We start from the raw sequence: 11650 nt of genomic DNA on the forward strand, positions 1-11650 counted from the left end.
GTGGTTTGCAGGCAGAGGGAGAAACGGAGCTGGGAAAGGAGCTGATGTCAAGAAATGAGCTAATGAAGGGAGATCACAAAGTGTGCAACCCCAGACGCTTCTATCTTTCTCTCCAGTTACCTTGGTAACTGGGTAGTGATATGATGTTGCTTGGTTTTGTATCCTGCGAGTAAAAGAAGCTCAAAGTACCCACCACTGGCAAAAATATTGGGAAGATATCGCATTCATCTACAAAACAACAATTAAGTTGTGGCCTTACTAGATGCTGTATCGAAGGGGGGATGTATCTCCCCCAAAGCCTGGATGAAATGACTTCTATTTTCCTACGAGCCAGCAATTTAGTGCAGCTTTTGATGGGATTTCTCAGGGCCAAATCAAAGGGATCACCCCAGGACGGCTCTTTTCAGGGACATGGCCCACGGAGGCTCTACATCCTTTCCTCTGTAGGCCTTTCTGCTGATGATAGTGGTGGCTAAAGGCAGATATGGACTCCTGGTGAACTGAAACAGGCTTAGACTACGTGTGATGGACTTTCTTAAGGGGGACATGGAAAACCCAGCAGCTCCCAGGGGTGTGGAGACCCCTCTGACATGAGAAATGACATTTGGTGTCGACAGTGGGCCTGGGCAGGGGTGCATCCAGTGACCTCTGTGGGCAAGGGGCTGTTATGGACTTGCTGGAGCTGCCAGGAGTTCATTGTTTCCCCCAGCTCTCAAATATCGAGGCATTTCTTCTCTCCAAGGGATTCAGCAATGCTGCTGCACCCCAGTAACTTTTCCCAGCACTCCTCCAGCTCTACTCAACCCCACTGGGTGGGAGAGTTTGGAGTGGTCAGGATGGAAAAGGACTTTTTTCCAGCTACTCTACCTGACCAACCAGCAGCTCTTGCTCCTGTATTCTCCTTTTCCAGCCCCATTTGTGGCTCCTGGGCCTGAGCTCTGGGGCAATGGTGTCACCCAGGTGTCTCAAGGCCATGATACTGACACAGGGGCTGGAGAAATCCATGCTTTGGTCTTCCTGGTCCAAGCATTTCCTTGGTCTCTTTACAAAACCTGCAGCGAGTTATTGAAATGAAATTCTCCCTGTAAGTGAAGGACTTGAGCAGGAAAAGGAGTGAGAAGAACAGTTCAAAGGGGAATAATCCACCCAGGAGGATGGAGAAAGCAGAACTCTTCTGCTGAGGGGGAAAAATGCCCAGAAAACTGATTTAATTCTGAATATCACCTCCTTCCCAGCCTCTGCACCTGCAGGCACTGAAACGGGAAGGGAAAAGTTAGGCTGGGAGTCTTGTCAGCTCTGGATGTAAAATCTGGATAGCCAGAATTTTCCAGGTAAACCCAGAGCCTCTGGGGGAAATGGGAATGGTATCTTTGCACCAGTCTCTTTTGCCATTCCCATGCTTCCTGTGCAGTTCTACAAAGCCCTGGGAGTAGGACGTGGAGACTTGGATACTCAGAGACAGAGGGAAGTGGCTGGATTTAAGAGAGGGTGTCTTGGAGAAGGGCAGGACTGGATACAGAGAGTTGTCTCCTTCTGCCTCCAGGTGAAGCATTGGAGGTCCCAGTGGGGCGGGTGAAGGTCTGTAACTAAAAATGCCAAACCTGGCTTCAGGAAAAGCACATGGCTTGCTTTTGGCAATGCTGCAAAGAAGTTAAATTTGATAAAGAAATCAAACAAACCACATTTCTGGCTGGGTATTAGTTTAGAGACTGATCATGGCTTTAAACAGGTAGAGAATAGGGTGAGATTTGACATTAGGGAATCCTTCCCTGTGAGGGTGGTGAGGCCCTGGCACAGGGTGCCCAGACAAGCTGTGGTTGCCCCATCCCTGGAAGTGTCCAAGGCCAGGTTGGATGGGGCTTGGAGCAACCTGGGATAGTGGAAGGTGTCCCTGCTCATGGCACAGGGTTGGATGGGATGAGCTTTAAGGTCCCTTCCCACCCAAACCATTCTGGGATTCCTTGATCAAGGGATATCTGTATGCATAATTTATGTCTTATTTCTTTTTCCAAACACTGACAGTTGATCAAGGTCTCCAAAACATGGAAATAATATTAAAAAAATAGAACAATTATAATGCTACGGTTACCAACCTTATTTGCCTAAATCCCTAATATTTGCCTTTTAAACGCAAACCTGAGTTGTTATTACAGAGAGAACAGGCAGAGAGACATGGCAGAGCGATCTCAAGTCTGTGCAATCCCTGCACTCCTCGCCCAGCCGCAGCCGCTCCTGTGTGGTGAAGCACACGGAAAATGCAGATCAGACATGGATGGAGTGGCCCAGAGCTGGTCCCTGCCACGGCTGGAGGGTGTTTTCCTTTCCCAGCGCCTGGCTGTGCGTTCAGGGCTGCCCAGCCCACGGCCACTGGCGACAGCTCAGCCTGACAAGTCAATAAAAAGGAGGGAAGAGGGAGAAGAGCAACAACGCACCTGAAATGGGCTGGAAAGGCTGGAAAGCCTAAGTGTGTAAAGCTTGGCTAAGCAGAGTTTGGGGGGAGGGAGCGGTGAGGAGGAGGAGGAGGAGGAAGGTGGCCTAACAGCCTTTTCAAAAATATATTTATTTTTTAATCAGTGCTCAGTGGTTGTGCGGTGTCTCAGAAGAAGCAGCAGAGTTCTCCCACCAATTAACCCCAGCCCTCCGCTGCGCCCTCGGGGGTGCCCGGGGGTGTGGGCACCGCCGTCCCTTATCTTTATCATCTCCTCCGAACGCCAAAGCAGGGGTCTGGCTGGAAAACCGCAGAAATTTCCTCCAGACAACAAAATGATTCAATTTACTGCCTGTAATAGAGGAAGGCCATCAGGCAGGGTGAGAATTTGGCGCTGCATCGCTGAGTTTCTGCTGCCATCCTGTGGCCGCCGCTGCCCTTATTTTGCCTGAGAGGTTTTTTGGCTGGAGGAAGGTGGGAACAGACCGCAGAATGACGGAATGTCCTCCGCGGGAAGGCACCCCAAAGGGCCGCATGTCCCTCGTGTCCCCCTGGCCTGCCCTTAGGGCTGGGGCTGCTGCTGGCACCTCCGTGCCACATGCACTCAAACTCTTGCTGCCTTTACCCTGCCAACCCCATGGGTTCGCAAAAATCTTTTGTTGGGGAAGTTTCCCCCGAGTTTGGATCTGCAGGGTTAACCCGTGCTCTCCTCTCCACCATAAAAAGTCCTTTTTTCCAACCTTGGCTCGGCGTGTTCCCATCGCTGCTGCAAGTCATGAAACCTCCATGGACTGTGCCATTCCCAACAAGACCAAACAATTACAAATCTTTGTGTATTCCGCTCACAGCCCAGAGATCTCTTTTATTGGGATCAATTGGGATCAATCCGACACCCCACGCAGGGGCAGGCTGCTGCCACAGTGACACAGTGACAAAGTGAGAGGCTCTGGTCACATCCCATCCTCAGGATCTGCAGGATCTCCTCCTTCAGCCTGGCCTCAGGGGGAAATTAATTCCTCAAATGTTTGTGGGTTGCTTTGCAAACACAGAACGCTGGAAATATTCTGGATATGGCCAGTGACAATATTTACAGGGGCTTTTTCGTCCGAGTGATCCCTGCAGGAGAAACTTTGTCATTGCTTTGGATGTGAAGGTTTTTAGTGGTTCCACCGCTTGAAAAAATAATTTAGAAGAAAAAAGAGGAAAAACAGGGAGAAAAGGATAGGGAAACCCAGGAGGGACTCTGGAGTTATACCCTGGTTTGCCCAGTGAAGAGGAGGAGATGGGAGAAGGTTACTGGGGGAAGAACAGGTTGCACAAATCTTGAAATTCCCACCTGAGGAGGGAGGTTTGGCCGATACAAAAGCAACAATTTGACATTACTGTCTTTTTTTTTTCTGGAGAATCAACACGGGGTGTGCATTGAATACCCCAAGACTCTGAAATGGGGGTTCAGGCAGCCTTGCATTAAAGGGATTGCAGAGACACAGCTCCGCTCTGCTTACTGGAATTATGTGCCAGCCCCACTTTGGTTAGCTTTCCAGAAAAGTTTACCTAAAAAGCTGAGTTGAGGAATTTCGTAAATAGAAAATTGAACGTTTTATTAAAAAACAAAAAAACCCAAAACAAACAAACAAACAAACAAAACAAAACTAAACAAACAAACAAAAAAACCCCAAAACCCCCCTGCTTTTCTTGAAGGAGCAACAGCAAAGGATACAGACATGACAAAAAGAAGGGGAAAACGTATTTTTCTACAGTGGAACTACACTTTCCTTTGTGAGTTTCTTTTCTACCTACATGGAACATCAATGGATGCTTTTAGTAAAAAAAAAAGGAAAAAAAAATCATTACTAATGATTTTAAAATGCAAATATGCAATGCAAGGGATCTGCAGGCACAACCCCTAATGGGTTGGGGACTTCTTTTCCTTCTGGGCAAGGACTTTTCCTTCCCTTGCAGCACAAGCACAACCACGGCTTTGGACTTCCTGGCCTGTGGGGAAAGCTGACCTAGAGAAGGAAAATAAACCCTGACTCAGTCAGGGGGTGGTAGAAGAGTTGATTCCTGGCCCCTTGTCCCCAGTGGACTTTGCTGGAGCCTTGCAGGGACATCCCCCCTCGTTCCTTACAAGCTGCATCTTCCCTCTTTGATTCACCCTAAAATCAGATGCATGAAAACCCCTCCTTGTTCGTTTTTTCCCTCCGTGCAGAGCCCTATAAAACAGACTGAAAGGCACCTTGAGAGGTCTTCAGGCTGGCCCACACAGGTTTTCTTGGAAGTCAGAGGGAAACAAGACAATAATATTAAAAAAAGGATGATTTAGAGGATTGTCCAGACTCTTTCCACCCCGCAGTGCAGGAGAGTCTTGCCAGGGTAAATTTTGTCTTTCCAGATCAACTGGAGACAGACACAATTGTTCTCTTCAATGCCAGGCTTTAGGTCCTGGGAAAGCTGGGGGCTGCATTATTTGCAAGCACAATTCCCGAATTTCCAGGGGGAATCTGTTGGTGTCAAAGCAATGAGAAGGAAACAAAGGCTTGGAGAGGAAAGGCTGGGAATGCTGCTGGTGACAGATGCGCCTGAGCCTTTCGATCCTGGTCACAGAGCCTGACACAGGAATTTGCCATCTGTTTGGGCTTTGGATGGTAAAAATCACCCTCCTCCCTCCCTCCCCAATGATCTGCTGCTGCTGGAGCAGGTTTAACATGGATTTCTGTGTGTAAGAATGATGGGGTTGGCACGTGATGGCATTCCAGTAGGTCACCCCATGGCTGCAGCGTTCCACGGGTGGGATGGAGCCACAGGGGTCATTCCTGCTCTTCTGGGGAGCTCTTGCTGAGCAGGAACACAGATCCATGCTGGGATCTTGCAGACTGGTGAGACGAGCTGGGATGTTGCTGTGTTCACGCTGATTTCCCTCCAGGAATCACCTCCCGGGGAATCTCTGCAGACTTCTTGCTTTGGTGGGAATCCATGCTGCAAAGGGAGATTTGGGAATAGAGAAGGTTTTCCAAGAAAGCTGAAGATTAGGATTTGGTCCTGGGATGGATTTGAGCTCAGAGATGGCTGGTGGAGGTCAAGTGGAGCTTTTTTGGTGGTGGCCAAGGGATGAAAACCGCCGTGTTTTTGGGAAATCACGGAGAAGTAGAGCACCAGGACACGTGGATGATCTCTGACACCACGACACAGAATTGTGTGTCCTGTGAGCCGTGAGGAAAACCATTTTGTATCCTGGAGACTACTGAATGGGAGCCTCATCCCTGTGATCAGCTGATCCCAGTTCAGCCTTAGCTCTGTTCCTGCCTTGGATGTGGCAAGCAGAACACTCCAGCTCTGGACTCCCCACAGCCTCTGTGCTTCCAGAGCTTTCCAACATGGACCCAGAGCTGGGATTGAGAAACCATTCGTGGTTTCTTCAATACATAGAAGCTGAAAAACATCAGAGCTCTGTGGCCCAAAACTGTGTTGATGTGATTTGTCAGGTGACCATTGCACATCAAATTTATGTGCTTTAATTTATTTAATATGCATTTATTTATTTTATTTAGTTCTTTCTGTCTACCTCTCACAAGCAGAAAACTCTTCCATGGCTTGTTTCCAGGATGGAAATTAATGAAGATGGTGGGATTCAGTACATCAGAAGGCCTTGGGATGTTTGAGGAGTAGCATGATGCCACCTCTGAAGTCCTTCTGTGTGTAAAATGGGACTTTTCCAGGCAAGTCCTCCTTCCATGAAGTCGGTGAAGTCTGAGTGTCTCACAGCAAGATTCTGCAGTTTCACTGGACTTTTAACCTCAGCCTCTGCTTTTCTTGGCTTGTAAGTAATTAAATATTCGCCCTCGGTGGTTTATCAGCACAAGAGGGTTTGTGGTGAGGGATAATAATAATAATAATAATAATAATAAACCATTGTAGACTGGATGGGGTTGAAATTGTGTAACAAATACAAGATTAGTGAATATGATTCATGGAGTGACATCACAGAATCATCAAATGGTTTGGGATAGAAGGGACCTTAAACATCCTCTTGTTCTTCACCACCTGCACCAGACACCTTGCACTAGACCATGTTGCTCCAAGCCCCATCCAACCCGGCCTGGAACACTTCCAGGGATGAAGGGGTAACTCCTGTGTCACCCAGAAGGAAGACAGCAAAAGTGGCACACATGATATTCGTATACAAATGCAGGAGGGGAAGTGGCATAAAGCAATCAAGAAATTATTTCAGGTGGACAACGCCCGTCCATCCCAACCTGGGAAAGGAAGGAAACGAGGCTGGCTGGCAGAGAGAGCATCCATTTCTGGACAGGTAGATTATGGAAAGGCCCTGTGTGGTGGTAGGGGCTCGTCCCCAGGACCACCCCCACCTGCTCCATCAAGGATCTCAGCGCTGTTCGGATCACACCACTTTTGTCATCACTCAAAGCCATGAAGTTAAAGCTAAATTCACACAAGAGTTTGGGCAGTACTTACATTCCTCCTTGGAAAGCGCTGCTCCAGGAGCTCTGCTGCTCAGGAGTGGACTTAATTGCAGTTAATTGCACAGGTGTTTACCTTGTGGTGGTGTCAGTGACACGAGGTCCTGGATCTGCAGCCTGCTCCTTGTTCTTCCTTGTGTGCAGATGTTTCTGTCTGCGGTCCCACTGGGTTGTCTTCCTACAGGGACTTAACTTATTCCCAAATCTCCTGTTCCTAAGCACCAATAGACCTTGGAATTGGTTGCCCGGAGTGGGGAAGTGTTCCAGGCCACGTTGGATGGGGCTTGGAGCAGCCTGGTCTAGTGGAAGGTGTCCCTGACCATGGCAGGGTGTGGAATGGGATGAGCTTTAAGGTCCCTTCCAACCCAAACTATTCCATGATTCCATGATCCAGAGAAGACACATTGGCCAAAACCCTCCCAGCTCGGTTCAGGTGCCACTTCTGGGTACTGCAGCCCCTGGAACCTCCTGGTAAATGCACCTGATCTGGGGACCCTTCAGTGGGGGGCACTTTTACCTCTCTGGTAGAAACACAAAAGGCTGGAGAGTTGAGTTGAGGTTGGATGGAAAAAGGGCTTTCCCTAAGTCTTCCAGCAATACCTCTGGTGTGGCTGCTCTTTAATGCAAACCAGGGAAACAACCAGTGATACACGAGTTCTGCTGAGCTCTTTGTGGTGGACCAAAGCTCCTCCTGCCCACACATTTCCCCCAGCTCCTCCTGGGGACAGGCAGGGGAGAAGCAGTTGAGAGGTTGTGTGAAGTTCACCCTCCCTGAGAAGCTGCTCATGCTTGGACTTGTCCAAAGAGCTGTCGTGGTGGAGCTCATGAGCTTGTGCAGAGAAAAGTGCTGCTTGCTGCTCCTTGAAGACCCTGAGAGCGAGAAGCTGTGGGTGTTGTTGTGATGTGCTGGGACAAGCAGGGTGACACTGCTGCCTGCGCCCTCCTGTCTGACCCTGCCCCTCTGGGTCACCCCCTCCACCCAGCCCTCCCTGCAGAATTGCAAAACATCCTCTCTCTCTAAATTTCCTGGTGTGCCCAGCATTTCTGGGACAAAGCTGGCTGTGCTGTTCTGTGTTGGAGGTCACATCACGGTGGAAGGAGTGACTTTCTGGTGTGGTCTGGCTCTTTACGGCAGCTGCCTTTCTCACCTGATGACTGACACTGTCAAGTCAAACTTGGTGACAGAAGCCATGACCAAGTAACACTATTACAGCTCTTCAACGTCGTGTAGGTAATGAAAATAATAAATAAATTTTGGGGGGCATGTCGCTAAAAAATGAAAATCACAGGAAAATACGTTTTGTCTGGGCCATCACATTTTTTCTGAATCTCCCTCTCCTCTCCTCTCCTCTCCTCTCCTCTCCTCTCCTCTCCTCTCCTCTCCTCTCCTCTCCTCTCCTCTCCTCTCCTCTCCTCTCCTCTCCTCTCCTCTCCTCTCCTCTCCTCTCCTCTCCTCTCCTCTCCTCTCCTCTCCTCTCCTCTCCTCTCCTCTCCTCTCCTCTCCTCTCCTCTCCTCTCCTCTCCTCTCCTCTCCTCTCCTCTCCTCTCCTCTCCTCTCCTCTCCTCTCCTCTCCTCTCCTCTCCTCTCCTCTCCTCTCCTCTCCTCTCCTCTCCTCTCCTCTCCTCTCCTCTCCTCTCCTCTCCTCTCCTCTCCTCTCCCAAACCTCTTCCTGTTCTTGTAAGCACAGTTAGAAATGAAAATCCCATTTTGAAATGAAAACTAGAGAAAGTTTTCACTTGGCTTAATTTCATGTGAAGATCTTGGCTTTCCTCTCCTCAGATGTTTAAAACCAGGCCTGGCAGAAACTCCTCCCGAGCTCACCTGCTGCCACACTCCTCTCAGTTCTGTGCTTTCCAGTGGTTTTGCTCTTTACAAAAGCCCCAGACAAAGTGAGTCCCCTCCAGCCCCCCAAATCCTTTATAAATCACTCCTACAGCACCTCTTAGCCCTGAGACTGGTTAAGCCAGGTGGGTTTACCTGATTTCAGGGGTGTTTGATGCTCGTAGAGCTTTCCAAGCTGGTTTTTCCTGACCTTTGGCAGGTGCTGTGCCTGGCAGTTTATCTCCTTGGCCACGCAGGAGTTCAGGAGGCCGGGAAGGAGGGATGAAAACAAAGGTGTTATTATCATGTTACTTGGTTCTCAATGGCCAGAAGAGATGCAAGAGTCTTTTGGCACAGTGGTACTTTTTTCCTCCAAAAAAAAAAAAAAAAAAGGAGGAAAAAGGACTTTAATTGAAGCCTGCAATGTTGTATAAATGGAAGATCTAAGTTTTAATTGAAAAATAATTATAACCACTTAATCATTTTAAATGAGGGCTGTAATTGCAGTCAGTTCATAATAGCCAAATACAGACACTTAGATTCCTGCAATAAAGTAGGGATGGTACAGCTTGATTTGCTAATAGCTCTTCCACTTCTCTCCTCTTTTGTCTCAAAGATTAATTCAGGCAAGGGCTATTAGTGCCGTTAATTGGTTCTGCAATTTAGACCTTGTGCTTGTGAATGAGTGACTGATGCAGACCCATCAGCCAATAATGTGAACACTTTGTCAATGTGTTCCTCATTGTCCGGCTCCGCAGAACTCCCCCGGCAGCCCCTCCACCACCCAACCCCGGCTCCCCGGAGGGATCAGGAGGAGCAGGGCTCCTCCGGGGTGAGGGATTCACTTAGCTTTAGATAGGTCACCCAGATGTCTTTGAAAGCACGGCCGGCTTATGAATAAAATAATTAGGCAGTCCAGGCATCCTCCTTGGCAGGGACAAATCCCACATTCAAGAGAAATCTTCTCCGTTGTGCTGGAAGCAGGAGGTTCAGTGGCGTTGTGAAGGTGGTGAGGAGGTGTGTTAGAGGGAGAGTGGACCCTGCAGGTGCAAAGGGACTGATCCCCTTCCCACGGGCAGCAGCAAGGCTAAAGCGAGGCTAAATCGCTTAAATCCCAGAGGACAGCACAAACTCTACTTTTTAAGTGGTGTTATTTCCCACTCGAGCAGTCACAGCATTGGCAGTGGGCAGCGGGCACAGCTGGAGGGACTTGGAGCAATGTGCAGAGTCATTCCTTAGAAAAACACCCAGGGGAGGCTTTGTCCTTGCTCTAGCCCTGTCCTGTGAGATAACTGAGGTGAGTTACACAAGTCACACCAAGCTGGTAAGTTTAGGTGGTTGAAGGAGTTCAGTCCTTGGCTATTTTCCCGGTGACATCCTCTCAGGAGGGAAAACTGTCCTTTTTGGTAAGGTTAGGGATTTTTTGCTTGCAAATGCGCACACACAAAGACCTTGCTCTTCTGGCTGCTGCACGTTGGCACAGTTTGAAACAAACAGGTGATAATTTGGACAAAATGTGTCCCTTTGTGGGTGTCTGGCACTCCCCACCCAGGGATCGACGTGTACCAAGTGGAGACGCTTTTTGCAGGCCTTCCAAGTTGTTCGAACGCAAGGTGAATTTATGCTCTGAGTTAATGTATTGAGCACAGTCCTCAGCTGCCATGAGTCTTTTCTGTCTCCAGGCAATCCCGGTGGTGACAAACGCAGGGAGTGTGTTTGTGCTCTGGACTCAGGCTCTATATTTAGCTACGTGATACTGGGAAAGCTTTCCGTGATTAAGTTCTGTTGACCGATACTGAAAGCAATTAACAGCCCCAACATGGAGCAGGTGAGGTGTGGCACCAGCACTGGGCGTCACTGGGCCCAAAAAAGTCTGGGAGAGAGAGTGGGTTGTGAAAGCACATGAATCACCAATCCTGTTCTTTTGGGGAAAAAATGGAAAATGGGCTAGCATTCCATTTAAACCTGAGGACTGTTTGGAGTTGCCTTTTTCCCTGGTTGGTGTTTAATTTTGGGCATTAATTTCATGACAAACTTCAGTATTAGACACAACATTTTCAGAATTGATAATTGAGGCTCTGGGACAAAAAATCTTAAATGAGAGTGACATCTCCCTTGGAGCTTCGTGAGTAGAGCTGCTCTGCTTTGGACATGGGAACAGACTGGGTGACTTCCCACATTCCCTTTCTTGGTTCTCTCAAAAAGGTGCAAGACAAAAATAATCCCTGGGAGATTTTGCTCCCACAACAGGTGAGCTCTTCCTCAGAAGCAGCTTCACGGGGAAGTCCTCAAGGCATTGAGGAGGCCAAGCATCTGGGAGAGACTTCAGGGTCCTTGAGCAAGGGTAAATTCAGCCAGGTGACAGAGGTCCACACCTTCATGCTTCCTCCTGACCTTCCACTTCCACCACCTAAATGTCACCCCACTGAGCTCCACTTCTGCTGAAGGTCTCTCCTTGACCCCTCCATACGCTCTGTATCTGGCACTGCTGAAATGGCTCCTCATCTCCTCTTCTCCTGCACATTCCTTGCTCCTCTCCCACCACAAACAGGTTGGTACCTCTGGAGAACTGGGCTAAGAAGAAAGTGGTGAGGGATGGAGCAGAATGGGCACACAAGACATTACCCTACAACGGCATCTTCTGCAATAAGGCCAGGTCCCTTAGGGCGCTCTGGTCTTACAGCAGGTCTGCCCCACCATCGTCCTTTGCCCATGGAAAAAAGTCCAAATTCCTATTTGGATGATGGGTATAAAACAATAATAAACGAGGACATGCAGTTTTGTCTAGGTTTTTCCTTTGGTCCTCCCACAAAAAACTCTAGGTTCACACCTTTCGCTCTTCAGAAAGTGCTGCCTTTCCCATGGGCTCGCAGCCCAACCTTCCCGAGGTCTGCCCAAGCACCCATTGCTACAAGCTTC

Source organism: Corvus moneduloides, chromosome 10 (genome assembly GCF_009650955.1).
Source record: "Corvus moneduloides isolate bCorMon1 chromosome 10, bCorMon1.pri, whole genome shotgun sequence".
Classification (NCBI taxonomy): Eukaryota; Metazoa; Chordata; class Aves; order Passeriformes; family Corvidae; genus Corvus; species Corvus moneduloides.